Consider the following 18,571-nt stretch of genomic DNA (forward strand, 5'->3'; position numbering starts at 1 on the left):
GGAGGTGCCTGAGTGGCTCAGTTGACTCTTGAATTCAGTTCAGGTCATGATATCAGGATCATGAGATGGAGCTCTATGTTGGGCTTCATGCTCAGAGGAGAGTCTGCTTGCGATTCTCTCCTCTGCCCCTCCTCCCATTCACATGTGTGCTCTCTTTCTGTCTAAAATAAATAAATCTTGTTTTAAAAAAAGAAAAATAGGGCAGCCTGGGTGGCTCAGCAGTTTAGCACCGCCTTTGGCCCGGGGTGTGATCCTGGAGTCCTGGCACTGAATCCCACATAAAGCTTACTGCATGGAGCCTGCTTCTCCCTCTGCCTGTGTCTGTGCCTCTCTCTGTGTGTGTGTGTCTCATGAATAAATAAATAAAACCTTTAAAAATAAATAAATAAATGAAAACATTCTTGGCAAGTGTTTCCACTCTGGTCCATCTTGCAAAGGCCCAAAAATTTTATAATTTTTCTAGCAGCAAAATTCTAAAACCCAGGGCCATCCTTTTTAATCATAATCATGATTTCAGTTCCAAGAGCCAACAAAGCAGAACCAGGGGTCTGATTCTATAGTTTATCTGCAGTATGCAGTAGCTTGCTTCTGCACCAAACACTCTAATTTCTTCCAAAGTAAATGCTTTGGGCCCCATAGCACACTCAGCTAAAAACATCAAGGGGGCATCAACAGGCAAAGGTTGGTTTGAGCACCTACCAAACAAGATCCACTTAGAAGTTTTTAAACAGTAGCAACTTTAATATGCACTGTGGGAACTGGAGTTTGTGGCTGCTGGTGGCACCTTTGTCCCTTGCAAAATTTCCAATAAAAGATTTTAAGTGTATTGATCCCAATTACAGGGCCCCTCAAGAGTCCTCAGATTTGGAATGGGGAATTTACATGCCTGATGCCATTTCTAGATGTGGCATCTGTTTCTCAGGCTCCCTCTCCAGAACCATATCCTGATTCCCCTTTCTTGGCACCTGCTTGCCTACCATCACACCACACTTAAAAGCTGATTAAAAATGGATCAGACATAAATGTAGAAGCTAAAACTATAAATCTTCTAAAAAACATGGGAGAAAATCTTTTCAGCTTGGTGTTAGCAAAGATTTGATAAAGGATGCAGAAAGCATTAACCATAAAAGAAAAAGATTAAAAGTAAAACTTGTACTTCAAAAGACACTATTTAAAAATGAATAGGCAAACTATGGAACAGAAGTAAATATTTGTAACACAGCTGACAAATGCTTACTATTAGTCATAAGGAAAACAAATTAAAACCACAATGAGATCCTAATACCCACCCATTAGAACTACTAAAATTAAAAAGCCTTACAAAAGCAAATACACAAGGATTTTCAGCAATCAGAACTCTTATACACTGCTGGAAAGAATGCAAGATGGTACAACCACTTTAGAAACTGGCCTGACAAACACTACCCTACGACTTAGCAATTTCGCTTCTAAGTTTTTACCCAAGTTAAATGAAAACTTGTACAAAAATGTTCACAACAGCTTTATTCATAATAGCTTAAAAAATGGAATGAATCGGGGACGCCTGAGTGGCTCAGTGGTTGAGCGTCTGGCTTTGGCTCAGGGCGTAATCCCAGGGTTCTGGGATTAAGTCCCACATCAGGGGGAATCCCTGGGTGGCTCAGAGGTTTAGTGCCTGCCTTCCGCCCAGGGTGTGATCCTGGACACCCGGGATCGAGTCCCATGTCGGGCTCCCTGCATGGAGCCTGCTTCTCCCTCTGCCTGTGTCTGTGCCTCTCTCTCTCTGTGTGTCTCTCATGAATAAATAAAAATCTTAAAAAAAAAAAAAAGTCCCACATCAGGCTCCCCATAGGGAGTCTGCTTCTCCTGCCTATGTCTCTGCCTCTCTCTCTGTGTCATGAATAAAGAAATAAAATCTTTAAAAAAAAATTTTTTTAAGGTCTTAAATGTGGTACCCACGGGACGCATGGGTGGTTCAGCAATTGAGTGCCTGCTTTCAGCCCAGGATCCTGGAGTTACAGGATCAAGTCCCACATCGGGCTCCCTGCATGGAGCCTGCTTCTCTCTCTGCCTGTGTCTTTGCCTCTCTCTCTGTGTCTCTTATGAATGAATGAATGAATGGATGCATGAATGAATGAATGAATGAATGAATAAAATCATTAAAAAAAAAAAGAGTGGCACCCTAATCCAACAGGTTTGGTGTTAGAGGAAAAGATACTACAAATGCATGATTTACAGAGGAAAGTTTGTGAAAGGGCATTGCAAGAGGGCAGCTTTCTACAAGCCAAGGAGAAAGGCCTCACAAAAACTCAACCCTGCTGACACCTTGATCTTGGACTTTAGCCTCCAGAGTGAGAGAAAATACATTTGTTATTTAAGCTACCTCATCTGTGGTAGTGTGTGACAGTAGCCATAAGAGGATAATACAAGTTCCAATTTCTCCACACCATCACTAACACTTGTTATTTTCTGTTTTGGAAGCATGTTGTTATTGCTTTAATAGTCATCATCCTAATGGGTGTGAAGTGACATCTCACTGTCTTTTTGATTTGCATTTCCATAATCATTCACAATGTTGAGTATTTTTCCATGGGCTTATTGGCCATCTGTATAACCTTCTTTAGAGAAATGTCTATTCAAGTCCTTTGCCCATTTTTGAATCAGGTTGTATTTTTGTTGTTGTTGAGTTCAGAAGTTTTCTATATATTCTGGATATTAATTCCTTATCAGATAATATTTAAAAATATTTTCTCCCATTCTGTGGGGTATCTTTTTACTCTGTTGACAGTGTTTTTTTTTTAAAAAAAATATTTTTTTTAAATATTGGGGCCAAACTACTGCGCCACCCAGGGATCCCTCCCTGGTTTCTTCTAAGAGTTTTATGGGTGGCTCAGAGTTTTGGTGCCTGCCTTTGGCCCAGGGCGTGATCCTGGAGTGTCGGGATCAAGTCCCGCCTCAGGCTCCCAGCATGGAGCCTGCTTCTCCCTCCTCCTATGTCTCTTCCTCTCTCTATCAAAAATAAATAAATAAATAAATCTTAAAAAAAAATTTAATGGTTTTAGTTCTTACATTTAGAAACAAGATTCATTCTTAGAAAAATATTTATGGAAGGTGAAGTTTTGCACACTGATTCATTTAAAACTATACATATGCAAGGGTACCTGGATGGCTCAAGTCAGTAGAGCAACTAGACTCCTGATTTTGGATCAGGTCATGATATCAGGGTCATGAGGTTGAGCCCTATTAGGCTCCACATTTAGCACAGAGTCTGCTTCTCTCCCTCCACCCTTCTCCCTGCTCATGTATTCTCTCTCTTTCTCTCTATAAAATAAATAAATCTTGGGGCACCTGGGTGGCCCAGTGGTTAAGTGTCTGCCTTTGGCTCATATCTTGATCCCAGGGTCTTGGGATCGAGTCTCATCAGGCTCTCCACGGGGAGCCTGCTTCTCCCTCTGCCTAGGTCTCTGCTTCTCTCATGAATAAATAAAATCTTTATTTTTTTTTAATTTTATTTATTTATGATAGTCACACAGAGAGAGAGAGAGGCAGAGAAATAGGCAGAGGGAGAAGCAGGCTCCATGCACCGGGAGCCTGACGTGGGATTCGATCCCAGGTCTCCAGGATCGCGCCCTGGGCCAAAGGCAGGCGCCAAACCGCTGCGCCACCCAGGGATCCCCTAAATAAAATCTTTAAAAAAATAAATCTTTTATATATATATATATATATATATATATATATTCACATAGACACATACACACTCTCTCTGGAATGTTTTTGTGTATACCTAGGTTAAAGATCGTAGTCTGAAGAACCTACCTTTTTATATTGCACCCTTGATAAATTATTTAACTTCTATATGCCTCAAAGCTCACCTATACTATAGGAATAATGGTACTTAACTCATACGATTACTATCAGGAGTAAACCAGATCATGCATAAGAAGCAATCATATTCATAGCCTCATTGTTTATAATAGCCCCAAACTGGAAACAGTCCAAATGTCTATCAATAGATGAATGGATGAACCAAAGAGAGACACCATAAAAAAGAATTCAACGACATGGATGGATGAACCTCAAAAAACATTACAAGTGAAAGAAGCCAGACACAGAAGATTGAGAATTATATAGTTCCAATTATATGAAATTTCTAGAAAACATAAAACTACAAAGACAGGAAGCAAATCAGTAGATACTAGGACTTGCAGTTGGAGAAGTGGGAATAAACAACAAACAGGAACTAAGGAATGTTCTGAGGTGTTGGAAATATTCTAAATCTGAAGAGTGGTGATAATTACACCAAGTTGAGCCCTTATAATGGAGGAATTTTTCAACATGGAAACTATGCCTCCAAAAAAAGTTTTGAAGAATTTTAAAACAAGGTAATAAATATTATTACTACTGCTACCATGCTCAGGTTTTTAGAATCATAATAATATTAAGCTGGAAAGGATCTTCCTTAGTAGGTCTCATCCAACTCTCCAAAATGAAAAGTGATAAAGACAAGTACAACTGAGTGCTGAGTCTGCCCCAGTTAAGGACTTTACATGGGTTTTCTCATTTAATCATCACAAGTCCTCTGTAGGATAAACTCAAGTTACTATTCCCACTTTAGAGACAATGCAACTGAAGCTCAAATAGTTAAGACTTGCCCCAAAATAGTATGAGGAAAAGCTAATATGCAAACTCAAGACCATCTGGTTCTAAAGCCAATGCTCAGAAAAAAAAAAAAAAAAAAAAAAAAACCTATCCTGAAATTCATATAGAATTTCAAAAGCTGGGCAGCCCGGGTGGCTCAGTGGTTTAGCACCACCTTCAGCACTAAACTGGGGAGTGATCCTAGAGACCTGGGATCGAGTCCCACATCAGGTCCCTGCATGGAGCCTGCTTCTCCCTCTGCCTGTCTCTGCCTCTCTCTGGCTCTCTCTCTGTGTCTCTCATCAATAAATAAATAAAATCCTTAAAAAAATTTTTTTCAAAGGACTCTGAAGAGCCAAAACAGTCTTGAAAAAGAATCAGAGAGCAGCCCAGGTGGCTCAGCAGTTTAGCTGCAGCCTTCGGCCCAGGGTGTGATCCTGGAGACCCGGGATCAAGTCCCACGTCAGGCTCCCTGCATGGAGCCTGCTTCTCCCTCTGCCTCTGCTTCTGCCCCTCCGCCCCCCATCTCTCATGAATAAATAAATAAAACCTTAAAAAAAAAAAAAAGAATTAGAGGACTTACACTTCCTGATTTCAAAACTTACTACAAAGCTACAGTTATCAAAACAGTGTGGTATTGGTATAAGGACAAACATACAGATCAGTGAAATAGAGAACCCAGAAATAAATTCTTACATATACGGTCAGGATATTTTTTTTTTTTTTTTTGGTCAGGATATTTTCAACAAGGCTGCCAAGACTATCAAGAAGAAAAGACAGTCTTTTCAACAGATGCTCACAGGAAAACTTGTATATCCAAATGCAAAAGAATGAAGTGGGACCTTTTCCTACCACCACATATAAAATTATCTCAAAATGGATCAAAGACCTAAATGTAAGAGCTATAAAACCCTTACAATAAAAAGAGAAAAGCTTCATGCATTGGATTTGGCAACGATCTCTTGGCTATGACACCAAAGGCACAGTCAACAAAAGAAAAACAGACAAAACTGGACTTCATCAAAATGAAAAACTTCTGCATCAAAGAACACTATCAATAGAGTAAAAGGACACCACAGAGATTGGGAGAAAATATTTGCAAATCACATATCCAATAAAAGATTAATATCCAGAAAATGCATATGTCTATGTTCATATTAGCATGATTTTTTTTAAGATTTTATTTATTTATTCATGAGAGACACAGAGAGAGAGAGAGGCAGAGACACAGGCAGAGAGAGGGAGAAGCAGGCTTCATGCGGGGAGCCTGATGTGGGACTCGATCCCGGGACTCCAGGATCACGCCCTGGGCCAAAGGCAGGCGCTAAACCGCTGAGCCACCCAGGGATCCCCATAGCAGCATGATTTACAATAGCCAAAAGATGGAAACGATGGTTATCTACCAACAAATGAACAGATAAACAAAATGTGGCCTAAAAAAAAAAAGTGGCCTATTCACACCAACGAAATATTTACTCAATCATAAAGGAGAATGTCAATTACATCTCCACTTAAATTTTTTTTTTTATTTTTAAGAAATGGGGGGGGGCACCTGGATGGCTCAGTTGGATAAGCATCGGCCTTTCAGCTCAGGTCATGATCTGAGGGCCCTGGGATCAAGCCCCACTTCAGCTCCCTGCTTAACAGGGAGTCTGCTTCTCCCTCTCCTTGCCATTCCCCCTGCTTGTGCTCTCTCTCCCTCTCTGTCAAATAAATATTTTTTTTTTCAAATAAATATTTTAAAATATTTTTTTAATTAAAAAATAAATAAGGAATGAAATTTGGGGTGCAGGGCTGGCTTAGAAGAGTGAGCAACTCTTGGGGTTGTAAGTTTGGGCCCCATGTTGGATGTAGAGATAAATAAACTTTTAAAAAAAGGAATGAAGTTTGCATATATGCTATGATGTGAATAGACCATGAAAACATTATGGTAAGTGAAATATGTCAGACATGAAAGGATAAATATTGTATGATTTCACTTGCATGGGATACCTAAAACAGAGAAATTCACATTGACAGACTATAAATTAGGGGCCACCAGGGGCTGAAGGAAGGGAACAATGAGTTATTTGCTAATGGATAAGAGTTTGTTTGGGATGACAAAAAAGTTTTGGAAATAGCGGGGATGATTGCACTACACTATGTATGTAATTAATGCACTGAATTTTACACTTAAAAATGGCTTAGGGGTGTCTGGCTGGCTCAATCAGAAGATTGTGTGGCTCTTGATTTCCAGGTAATAAGTTTGAGCCCATGAGGGGTGCAGAGATTCCTTAAATAAATAAACTTTTTAAAAAAATCAAAAGAAGTGGTTTAAATAGCAAATTTTGTTACATTTATGTAACAAAATATATTTACCACACCTTTGGAAAGAAATTAGCAATGTAATATATAAAAAGTATTGAATTACACACTCTAAATGGTTAATTATATGGCACATGAATTACAAACTACATCTCAATAAAGCGAAAAGACAACAGAGGGATCCCTGGGTGGCACAGCGGTTTGGCGCCTGCCTTTGGCCCAGGGCGCGATCCTGGAGACCCAGGATCGAATCCCACGTCGGGCTCCCGGTGCATGGAGCCTGCTTCTCTCTCTGCCCCTCTCTCTCTCTCTCTCTCTCTCTCTGTGTGTGTGTGTGTGTGTGTAACTATCATAAATAAATAAAAAAAAATTAAAAAAAAAAAAGACAACAGAGGTGGTTAACATTTAGTGGACACTTTCTACACACCAAGCACTGTTCTTTTAAAAAAAAAATTATTTATTTATTCATGAGAGACAGAGAGAGAGAGGCAGAGACACAGGCAGAGGGAGAAGCAGGCTTCATGCCGGGAGCCTGATGTGGGACTCGATCCCGGGACTCCAGGATCACGCCCTGGGCCAAAGGCAGGCGCTAAACCGCTGAGCCACCCAGGGATCCCCTCCAAGCACTGTTCTAAAAGCATTACATAAAACCTCACAAGAACCTCATTTCACATATAAGGAAACTAAGGGTAATTTATCCAATGTAACTGAATTAGTGGAGAAGTCAAACATTCGAAACCTATCAGATTCTAGAGCTCCACCAGTTACCTACTCTGCTATTCTGAGTCCCACAGCACTGACAGGAGGGTTATAAAAGGCATTCAACAGATGCCCCATTAACTAAGTAAATGAGATGAAGAAGGTACTGTGGGAGTATGGCAGAAAAATTAATTCTAAGCACTTGGTATATGGCTAAAAAAAGACCATCCAGGAATGAGTTATGATCTTTAAAATTTCATAACTTTTTAACAGTTTTAATTTTATTACAACCCTGAATCTGATTTTTAACAGTAGTTCATACATTTAAACTTTGGCAGAAGAGTATAACCTTGCTCAAGTATTTGCAGTAAGAGAGCTCATTTAGTAACATGCACTCACCTCCCCAACCCAGGCTTTGACAAGTCTCCTCTGAAAGGCTACAACAACCTAGGATCCTAAAGGCAGCAAAAACCCAAGTCTGGTAACAGAATTCTATAAAGAAGGGTGCTGCAGGAACACCTGAGTGGCTCAGTGGTTGAGCATCTGCCTTTGGCTCAGGGAGTGATCTCGGAGTCTTGGGATTGAGTCCCACATCACGCTTCCTGCATGGAGCCTGCTTCTCCCTCTATGTCTCTGCCTCTCTGTGTTTCTCACGAATAAATAATAAAAATCAGGAAGAAGAAGAAAGAAGAAGAAGACTGAAGATGTCCAGAAAAGAGACCTAGTACCTATTCTATAGGTTAAGTACCCAGTTAGGTGCTAATTAATGAGACAAGGTTCAGGTCCAACTTGTCTGTGTTTCACATAAATAGTAACAGACCATTAGTTAAGCAATGTGCTTTACACGTTGCTAGTTTCACTGTCACCCATCAGTTCTTGATACCTCTGCCTATAGTCCTCACAAGTTTGCTGATGTTGACATTATAAACTATTCACACTGGTGGCATTACTCAACAGAAAGTCGAAAACAAACCTAGGGCACAATCCAGAGTTCAGAAAATGAACCAAGCGACCAGGCTCATCAGAGTCTACTGAACTGGGCAGCCCGGGTGGCTCAGCGGTTTAGGGCCGCCTTCAGCCCAGGGCGCGATCCTGGAGACCCGGGATCGAGTCCCATGTCGGGCTCCCTGCATGGAGCCTGCTTCTCCCTCTGCCTGTGTCTCTGCCTCTCTCTCTCTCTTTCATGAATAAAATATAAATAAATAAATAAATAAATAAATAAATAAACAAACAAACAAATAAATCGAACAAATAAATGTCTACTGAACTCCTTCACTTAGATCCAGCAACTCTGACCTTCACCTGCAAAGCTGGAATATGCAAAAAATACCATTATCCTTAAAAGTGTATGTACCTTACAAAACATGGTCCTTTAAAAAAAAAAAATGCACTCCTAGAGTTGAATCAATACTAAAGTTAGGAGGAAAACACAGATTTACAATGCCAAAAGGAATCTGAAAATACAAAAAAAAAAAAAAAAAATCCCTCCTCCCACATTCTCCCAACGGGCGCAGAACCCACCAGACCACTCCCCTGCCTCCAGGTTCTACAGCCCCGCGTGCCGGGCTCCGAGCTCGCACACCCGGTGGCACGGCCGAGCCCACTCGTGCCTAGCCAGGTCTAAGGACGAAACTACGTGCCAGGCACACGAAGGCCTCTTTCTCAAGCAATGCCTCAGAACTGGATCAGATTCCTGCAAAAGCAGGAAAAAAGGAAGAAGCGCCCGCCCTGAGGCTCCACAGACCAGAAGCACCAAACCGTAACCACGCGCCAGGCCCCTACCCGCAGCCGACAGCCCCGAGGCTGCACCGGTAATTCTACCGCCGCGCCGGGCCCCGCCCCGGGCCCGCGACCGTTCCGGGGCGTTCCTCCCGAGGGCGGCGCCTCCCTCACCACACCGCCACTTGGCTCTCTTCTTCCCGAGCGAGGCCGCGGCCGCCCCGCGACACCGAAGCCGCAGCTGCCAGGCCTCGCGGACCCGCGACTTCAGTAGCGGCCTGGCAGGCCGCCTCCCTGCCCGCAGGCCCCGGCACGCCCTCTCCACTGCCCTAGGCCCTTACCGAGGCAGCGCGGCCTCCACGGCCCGCTCCTCCTAATCCTCAGCCGCCGCCACAGACCCAGCGTCGCGGAGACCGGAACTTCCTCCGCGCCGGGCCGCTGCCTCCACAAAGGCGCCGCGCCGCCGCCTTCAGCGCTCTGCCCGCCGGGAGATAGAGTACAGCGGCAGGTCCCTCCGACTCCACTCCCGCCGTGCCCCGCGCGTGAGGGGGCGGGGCTGTGTACGAGAGCCAGGCGTGAAGGCACGCTGCACGCCGGCGTCCAATGAGAGGACGTGCCTCCCCACGTTCGCGGGGCCTGCTGGGGGTTGTGGTTTAGACCCTGGCTTGTCTTCCGGTGCTCTCTTTAGAATTGAGCGAGAAGTGAGGTCGGCCTTTGGATTGGCCTGCCCTAGGTTTGCTCCCCACCGGGAGCACGGATCAGGCTTTGGTCTGTCTAGTTTGAAGCCACCTTCTTTCCTGTCTTTGTAAAGGCAATAGAAGGGAGACTTCTCCCGCCTAAATCTTCCAAGGAAGGAAGGCCCACACAAGCGCCTGATCCTGACCCCCTCTGTCCCGCTTAACCCTTTGGCCCAAGACCCGAGGATAGGTGCAAGAGAAGCATTTGAATTAGAGAAGCAGTAATCAGAGGCTCCTCCCCCTTTCCTTCTGATGGGTTTCCAAGTTAGGCAATCCCCTGCTCAAGAACATCAAGCAAATACCACCTATGTTAAAGGTTCAGTAGTCCTGCCAATGAGGGAAAATCCACCCAGCTTCCACAGGACATTGCTGGATCTCAGGAAATAAATATGGCCAAGAGCGACTTGTGGGAGGTCTCAGAACTGGAAGGTTATCTGCAAATCTCCCAATCTAGCAGAAACGCTTTCAGTTTGCAGCTCATTTCCAGAATCTCCTTACAGCTAATCTTCAAATGGCAAGCTGCAAGCTTCCAGGTGGGTTATCTACACTGTTGATATGCTTGCTGGTTCCGGCCACCTGGTGTCTGTTATGGGTGGACCCTTACAAAAGGTAACCTGATTTTGTAGCCTAAATTCAACATTATGGGATCAAAGGAATCTGCCGCAAGAAAAGCCTGTAAAGCATTCTAAAATAAAGCAATGCTTATCTATAGAGAAGAGGTTGCTGGGTTAAGTAGTCTTTAAAATTCCTACTTTTCAGGCATCTTGTCCAGAAGCCTTTCCTTCATTCAGAAACTGTGAGGGGCCTGTGTGTGCCAGGCACTGTATCAGGTGCTGGGGATATAGGAACAAAAAAAGCTGATAAAATTTGCTGCTCTACTGGAGATGGGGGTGGGGTAGTTACTGGAGATGGACAAGGAACTAAACAAGATATACAATCTCTACTGAAATGAGTTTGGTTTCTGTAAGGAGGGACATGGGAAGTCATTGGAGGGCTCCAAATAGAATAATATCATAACTTGATATCCATGTTAATAGGCTCCCTCTGGCTGCTGTGTGGAAATAGGCTAAAGGTAGGAAGGGCAGAAGCAGTGCAGCCATTTAGGAGTCTGCTGTAATAATACAACCACAGAAGGATGATACCTGTACCTGTCTGGCAACAGAAGACATGAACTGGGATAAGGACAGAAAGGGAAGAATATGGGTAAGCAGTTTTGGTAGGAAGAGCAGGAGCTGTTTGGGGTAGATTGAATTTTTTGATGCCTAGTATTAAAATGAGACATGAAATTGGTCATTGGATACATCAGCCTGAAATTCAGGATAATAGGTCAGTGTTAGAGATGCAAATCTGGGAGGTATCAGCGTATTGCTGATGCCAGTATCTGAAGCCACAGGCTTTTATGAGATGACCAAGGAAATGAGGGAGGGAGTGTATGCAGGAGAGCAGAATTCCAGCCCTGAGCACACTAGCACTAAGAAATTACAGGGAAGAGGAGGAACAGCTACACAGAACTGTGGCTACTTTGACTTTGTTTCCCAAACTGGACAATTCATTGTTGGTGGTGGATCTCTCTCCCTTATCAGATAGTACTTTGTCCTCTAAAGAGGTAAACCTTATTAAGACACCAATTATTCTTACCCTACACCAAACTCCTTGAGTAATAATCACTACTCTCTATCAAACTATATGGCTGGCATTGTGCTGCCACTTCATTATCTTTCTTTTGTTTTTTCATTATCTTCCATTTAAATTTTCATTAATAATCATATGAGGAAATCCCTTTTATAGTTAAGGAACCCAAACACCAGAAAAATTAAGTAATTGCCACAGCTGGTTGGGTGTGGGAAGTAGGCATGGAGATTCCAACCCAGGTCAGTCCTGTCCTCCAAGATTTATGCCTCTTGACTGCTTTCCCCTTTTCCTTAAGGTGATTATTGAGGGTTTTCAGAGGAAGCATCCAGAATTTTCTTTTTTTCATTTTTAAAAAAGATTTTATTTATTTATTTATGAGAGACAGAGACATAGGCAGAGAGAGAAGAAGGCATCCTGCAGGGAGCCCTTTGTGGGACTCCATCCCAGGACCCTACCTGAGCCAAAGGCAGACACTCAACCTCTGAGCCAGTCAGGCACTCCAGAATTTTATTTTTTTAACATACAAGGGCTCATAGTACTTAAAGTTCATTTTTACTACATGAGAGCAGGAAATCTGAGCTATTTAGAAGAGCTGATCCAAGCATCACCTTCACCTGGAACGGGGTGTACAAGATCTAGTCAGTGAGATGTGTCTGCTTTCAGCCCCTAAATCCTCACAGAGGAGGACCCAGAAAAGAGAAAGACCATGTCCTGTCTGTTGTTCCTTGTTGCCTTTGTCTCATTCGGGGCCATGGCTCTCCAGTATCAAAAGTAGGATTTGATCAAATGTTAAAATAAGAGACAGGAAAAAAAGAAAGAGAGACAGGAACCAGGAGAGATACAGAGGATACAAAACCATGGATAAGGGATCCCTGGGTGGCGCAGCGGTTTGGCGCCTGCCTTTGGCCCAGGGCGCGATCCTGGAGACCCGGGATCGAATCCCACATCGGGCTTCCGGTGCATGGAGCCTGCTTCTCCCTCTGCCTGTGTCTCTGCCTCTCTCTCTGTGACTATCATAAATAAATAAAAATTAAAAAAAAAAAAAAAAACCATGGATAAAATTTTCCAGCAAAGCTGAAAACCCAGCTGCCTTCCCAGGAGTTGTGAAGTAATAAAGGCAGAAAGGAAAACTTCAGATTTTCCAGGGAAAGATTGAGTGTTCCTATTTTTAGCTCAAAATACTTTGTGCTAGATGTCTTGTATTTGTAGGCAAGGGAAACAGTTAAAGGTGCCGAAAGGAACATGAGAGGATTTCCCCCTAGTCACACGCATAACATAGCAAGAGGGCTGGGAACAGATCCCAGCCTCAGGGCACAATCAGGCATTTTCATGTTCACCATGACTTCCTCACAGTCCCTTGGGTTCTGAAATGTCCACTAAAGCTATAAAAAGAAAATAAATCTGGAGAAGAACAAGAGGTCTTATTTTATCATTGTTCTAGTCCCCACTAGTCCACACTACTATGTTGTGGAGATGACAGCTGGGTCCATGAAAATCATGGGCCCACACAAACAGAAAGCAGAGATTTAGAGGGGCCCCTGACCTGGAGGGTAACAGAAGGTGCAGGTAATGTATTATTTGTGACAATGCCCCAAATTTGAAGCAGCATAGTGCAGGGCAGCAGAGCCATTGGGACTGGCATTTATTATTATTCCAAAAGACTAGGATTTATTTCTTGGTAATTTCTTATTTATTTACTAAGCAGGATCCACACCCAGCCTGGAGCCCAATGTGGAGCTGGAACTTGCAAGCCTGAGATCAAGACCAGAACTGATATCAAGAGTCATTTGTCGCCCAACTGACCAAGCCACCGAGGCACCCCTGTTTCTTGGTAATTTCTATCAGCAAAAAGTGACATATAGAGGAGTGCCTGGATGGCTCAGTTGGTTAAGCATCTGCCTTCAGCTCAGGTCATGATCTCAGGCCCCTAGGATTGAGCCCCCCATCATGCTCCCTGCTCAGTGGAGAGTCTGCTTCTCCCTCTGCCTGCTGCTCCCCCTGCTTGTGTTCTCTCACTCTCTCTCTCTGTCAAATAAAATAATTTTTTTTAAAGTGACATACAGGAAAGGGTTGTCCCAATATTCATTTTTTAAAAATACTTTTATTTATTTATTCATGATTGACATAGGGAGAGAGAGAGAGGCAGAGACGCAGGCAGAGGGAGAAGCAGGCTCCACGCTGGGAGCCCAACACAGGACTCCATTCCCAGACTCCAGGATCAGCACCATGGGCCTAAGGCAGGCGCTAAACCGCTGAGCCACCCAGGGATCCTCAGTCCCAATATTCAAATGTAGATCAATAGGGATGCCACGGTGGCTCAGCAATTTAGTGCTTCCCTGCATGAAGCCTGCTTCTCCCTCTGCCTGTGTCTCTGCCTCTCTCTCTCTCTCTCTCTGTCTCTCATGAATAAATAAATAAAATCTTTAAAAAAAATGTTTTATTAAATAGCCACAGTGGTTTGCCCTGTGAGAGTACCCTCGGCACAAGTTTTAGCCAGAAGCACATGGGGCATGTAGCCACTTGCTTGGCTAAGTAGATACAGTACCATTGAACCCTGAACAACCTAGGGGTTAGGGGCACAAGCTGCCCCACGCTGTGGAGTTGAAAATCCACCTAAAACTTTGACTCCTGGGATCCCTGGGTGGCGCAGCGGTTTGGTGCCTGCCTTTGGCCCAGGGCGCGATCCTGGAGACCCGGGATCGAATCCCATGTCGGGCTCCCGGTGCATGGAGCCTGTTTCTCCCTCTGCCTATGTCTCTGCCTCTCTCTCTCTCTGTGTGTGACTATCATAAATAAATAAAAAATTAAAAAAAAAAAAAACAAACTTTGACTCCCTTAAAACTTAACTACTTAATAATAGAACCGTGAAAGGTCACTTTTTACTCTGATAAGCAATTTACCAGAGAGATTAGCTGCTTACAAGGAGATAATTAGTGGATACTAGCAAACTTGAGCTCACCACAAAAGCAACAGTAGGTGGCTATTTAATTGTTACAGTAGGGAATGCCTGGGTGGCTCAGTGGTTGAGCATCCGCCTTCAGCCCGGGATGTGATCCTGGAGTCACAGGATCGAGTCCCACATCAGGTTCCCTGCGTGGAGCCTGCTTCTCCTCTGTGTCTCTGCTTCTCTCTCTGTGTGTTTCTCATGAATTTCTAAGTAGAAATCTCTAAAAAAATAATAATAAAATAAAATATCCTTTAAATAGTAATGCTTCTCCTCTGTGTCTCTGCTTCTCTCTCTATCTCTCATGAATAAATAAATAGAAATTTCTAAAAAAAATAATAAAATAAAATATCCTTTAAATAATAATACTAATTGTTACAGTAGTATAATATGTTCTGTAGTTAATTTTATGCAGTTATGATTTAACACTGCATCTTTACATTTGTTTACATTTCAACTATAAATGGCACCATGTACAGTCTACAAGTATTTGTGGGGAGTGGTTAATAAATTTTGACTTTTTGTAATAGATTTGTATATATTTTATGGTAGGAAATGATAAGATGGACTGGTATGTACATATATTTTATTCATTCATGACATACCTAACTTTTTCTTATTTTTTTTATATTTCTAGGCTACGTAGTTCATCTGAAAGTTTTTTCAAATTATCCCAAATCCAGAGTGCCTGACTGGGTGGCTCAGTCAGGTAAGCATCTGTCTTCAGCTCAGGTCATGATCTCGGGGTCCTGGGATTGAGTCCAGCATGGAACCCAGCATCTGGCTCCACCCTCAGCAGGAGTCTGCTTCTTCTTCTCCCTCTGCCTCTCCCCCCTACTCGTGCTTTCTCTCTCTCTGTCTCTCTGTCTCCAATAAAAAAAATCTTTTTAAAAATGTATTACAGGGCAGTCCTGGTGGCCCAGTGGTTTGGTGCCACCTTAAGCCCAGGGCATGATCCTGGAGACCCAGGATCAAGTCCCACATCAGGCTCCCTGCATGGAGCCTGCTTCTCCCTCTGCCTGTGTCTCTGCTTCTCTCTCTGTGTGTGTCTCTCATGAATAAATAAAAAAAAATCTTTTAAAAAATGTATTATAAATTGTCTCAAATTCCCTCAACATTTTCCAATATACTTATTGAAAACAGTGTGCATATAAGTGAATCTGCATATAACAAAACACCTGTTGTCCAAGGGTCAACTGTACTTCCAAATGACAGTGGTGCTCTGGTGGAGATATGCTTGAAAGCAAGAGTGAGACTCTAGAAGAAACCCTGAGGTCAACATAAAGACTGTTGAGGAGACTGGTTAGGTATGTTAAGAAACTTTAAATTTGTTTTCTATGGAGATTAATTCTATGGGGTGCAACTTCTGGTTAATTGAATATAGCCAGGATATTTCTTTTTTTTTTTAAGACTTTATTTATTTATTCATGAGAGACACACAGAGAGAGAGAGAGAGAGGCAGAGACATAGGCAGAGGGGGAAGCAGGCTCCATGCAGGGAGCCTGATGCGGGACTTGATCCTGGGTCTCCAGGATCCCACCCTGGACCGAAGGTGGCACTAAACCACTGAGCCACCGGGGCTGCCCCAAACTTTATTTTTTAAAAGATTTTATTTTTAAGTAATCTCCTCACCCACCATGGGTCTCAAACTCACAATTCCAAAATCAAGAGTCCCATGCACTACTTACTGAGCCAGCCAGGCACCCCTTGGTTTAAACTCTTACAATGCGATGGGATGTATGCTAAACATTATAAATGATATTTACCATAAGCAAGGGAGCCTGGACTCCTGAGCTAGTAAGGAGATAAAATACTCAGTGACCTGTGAAGACCTGGATAGATTCCTCTTTCCTCCCCCACTCTCCTTTCCAGGGGAATAGATAGTGAGGGAATTGAACTTTTTCTCACAGGTTCTTACCTAAAAGGGAGGGAAAAGCTTCCCTTAGATTTTGTGCAAGGGGAAAAAAAAAATTTTGTGCAAGGGGAGCACCTGGGTGGCATGGTCGGTTGGGCATCTGACTCTTGGTTTCTTTTTCTTTTTTTTTTTTTATTTATTTATAATAGTCACACACACACACAGAGAGAGAGAGAGAGAGAGAGACATAGGCAGAGGGAGAAGCAGGCTCCATGCACCGGGAGCCCAACATGGGATTCGATCCAGGGTCTCCAGGATCGCACCCTGGGCCAAAGGCAGGCGCTAAACCACTGCGCCACCCAGGGATCCCCTGACTCTTGGTTTCAACTCAGGTCCTGATCTTAGGTTTGTGAGATTGAGCCCCATATCAGGTTCCACCTAAGACTCCCACTCCCTCTGCCCCTACCCTCCTCAAATAAATAGATCTTGGGCAGCCCCGGTGGCTCAGAGGTTTAGCACCACCTTCAGCCCAGGGTGTGGTCCTGGAGACCAGGGATGGAATCCCATGTGGGGCTCCCTGCATGGAGCCTGCTTCTCCCTCTGCCTGCTTCTCCCTCTGCCTGTGTCTCTGCCTCTCTCTGTGTCTCTCATGAATAAGTAAAATCTTTAAAAAAAATAGATCTTATAAAAAAAAATTTGTGCAAGGCTTTCAGCCCTATGCAAAGTCATCTCCAGTAAAAGGCCACAGCTTTGTCACCATTTCAGTCATTTCAGTGGTATGGAGATAGGTTCCAAATGGCAAACTGAGATCATGAGAGAAGCTCAGGGGCAGAACTTTCCCAATTCTAGTGTAGGGCTGAGATGGAGACAGGACACTACATGGGTGCTTGAAGCAGCAGGGAGAATCAAAGAAGTGATTTCATCCTTTTTCCTTCATCCTAGAACTGTTTGGGGGAATTAACCAGAAGACTATAGAGTCTTCAGAGATTTCATTTCCCTCTCTTTCTTTCTTTCTTTCTTTCTTTCTTTCTTTCTTTCTTTCTCTTTTTCTTTCAAGATTTTATTTATTTATTCCTGAGAGACACAGAGAGAGAGGCAGAGACACAGGCAGAGGGAGAAGTAGGCTCCATGCAGGGAGCCTGAGGTGGGACTCAATTCCCAGTCTCCAGGATCACACCCTGGGCCGAAGGTGGTACTAAACCGCTGAGCCACTGGGGCTGCCCAAGATTTCATTTCTTCAGAGAAAACATGAGCAGTTTTAATTTTCCTCTAATTTTACTTTTTTTTTTTTTTTTTTTAAAGATTGAGAGAGGCAGAGACATAGGCAGAGGGAGCAGCAGGCTCCATCCAGGGAGCCCAATGTAGGACTCAATCCGGGGACTCCAGGATCATGCACTGAGCTGAAGTCAGACGCTCAACCGATGAGCCACCCAGACGTCCCTCTAATTTTACTTCTTTATTTTTTTTAAAGATTTTATTTATTTACTCATGAGAGACACACACAGAGAAAGGTAGAGACATAGGCAGAGGGAGAAGCAGGCTACCCGCAAGGAGCTCCATGCGGGAGTGGATCTGGGATACTGGGATCAGTACCCCAGCCCACAGCAGATGGTCAACGGCTGAGCCATCCAGGCGTCCCAAATTTTACTTCTTTAAATTGTTCTTCAAAAATAGAATTGGGAAAGCCTTATGTTTTCCTGTTGTTGGAATTGCTTTGTTCCTAGGAAATTACAAATGCCCAAAGCAATGGTTCCTTGCACTGGCACATCACCTGGGAAGCTTTTTTTTTTTTTTTTTAAGATTTTATTTATTTATTCATGAGAGACACACACAGAGAGAGGCAGAGACACAGGCAGAGGGAGAAGCAGGCTCCATGCAGGGAGCCGGACGCTGGACTCGATCCCGAGACTTGATCCTGGGACTCCAGGACCACACCCTGGGCCCAAGGCAGCGTCAAACCACTGAGCCACCCAGGGATGCCCGTCCTGGGAAGCTTTTAAATAGATTCTGATGCCTGGGTCCCATCCCCGTTCAATTAAATCAAAATGTCTAGAAATGATCAAA

The 18,571-nt window shown here is 43.4% G+C and overlaps 1 protein-coding gene across 1 annotated transcript in view; it reads right to left on the reverse strand.

Annotated features, from left to right (window-relative positions):
• Window positions 1-9,852, reverse strand: part of RBM6 (RNA binding motif protein 6) — a 123,079-nt gene extending 113,227 nt beyond the window's left edge. Inside the window, exon 1 of the mRNA XM_055342911.1 lies at window positions 9,681-9,852. The gene's annotated coding sequence lies outside the window, so the exon portion shown is untranslated. The remainder of the gene's footprint in view (window positions 1-9,680) is intronic.
• Between the last annotated feature and the right edge of the window lie 8,719 nt (window positions 9,853-18,571).

Source organism: Nyctereutes procyonoides, unplaced genomic scaffold (assembly GCF_905146905.1).
Source record: "Nyctereutes procyonoides isolate TBG_1078 unplaced genomic scaffold, NYPRO_anot_genome, whole genome shotgun sequence".
Lineage (NCBI taxonomy): Eukaryota > Metazoa > Chordata > Mammalia > Carnivora > Canidae > Nyctereutes > Nyctereutes procyonoides.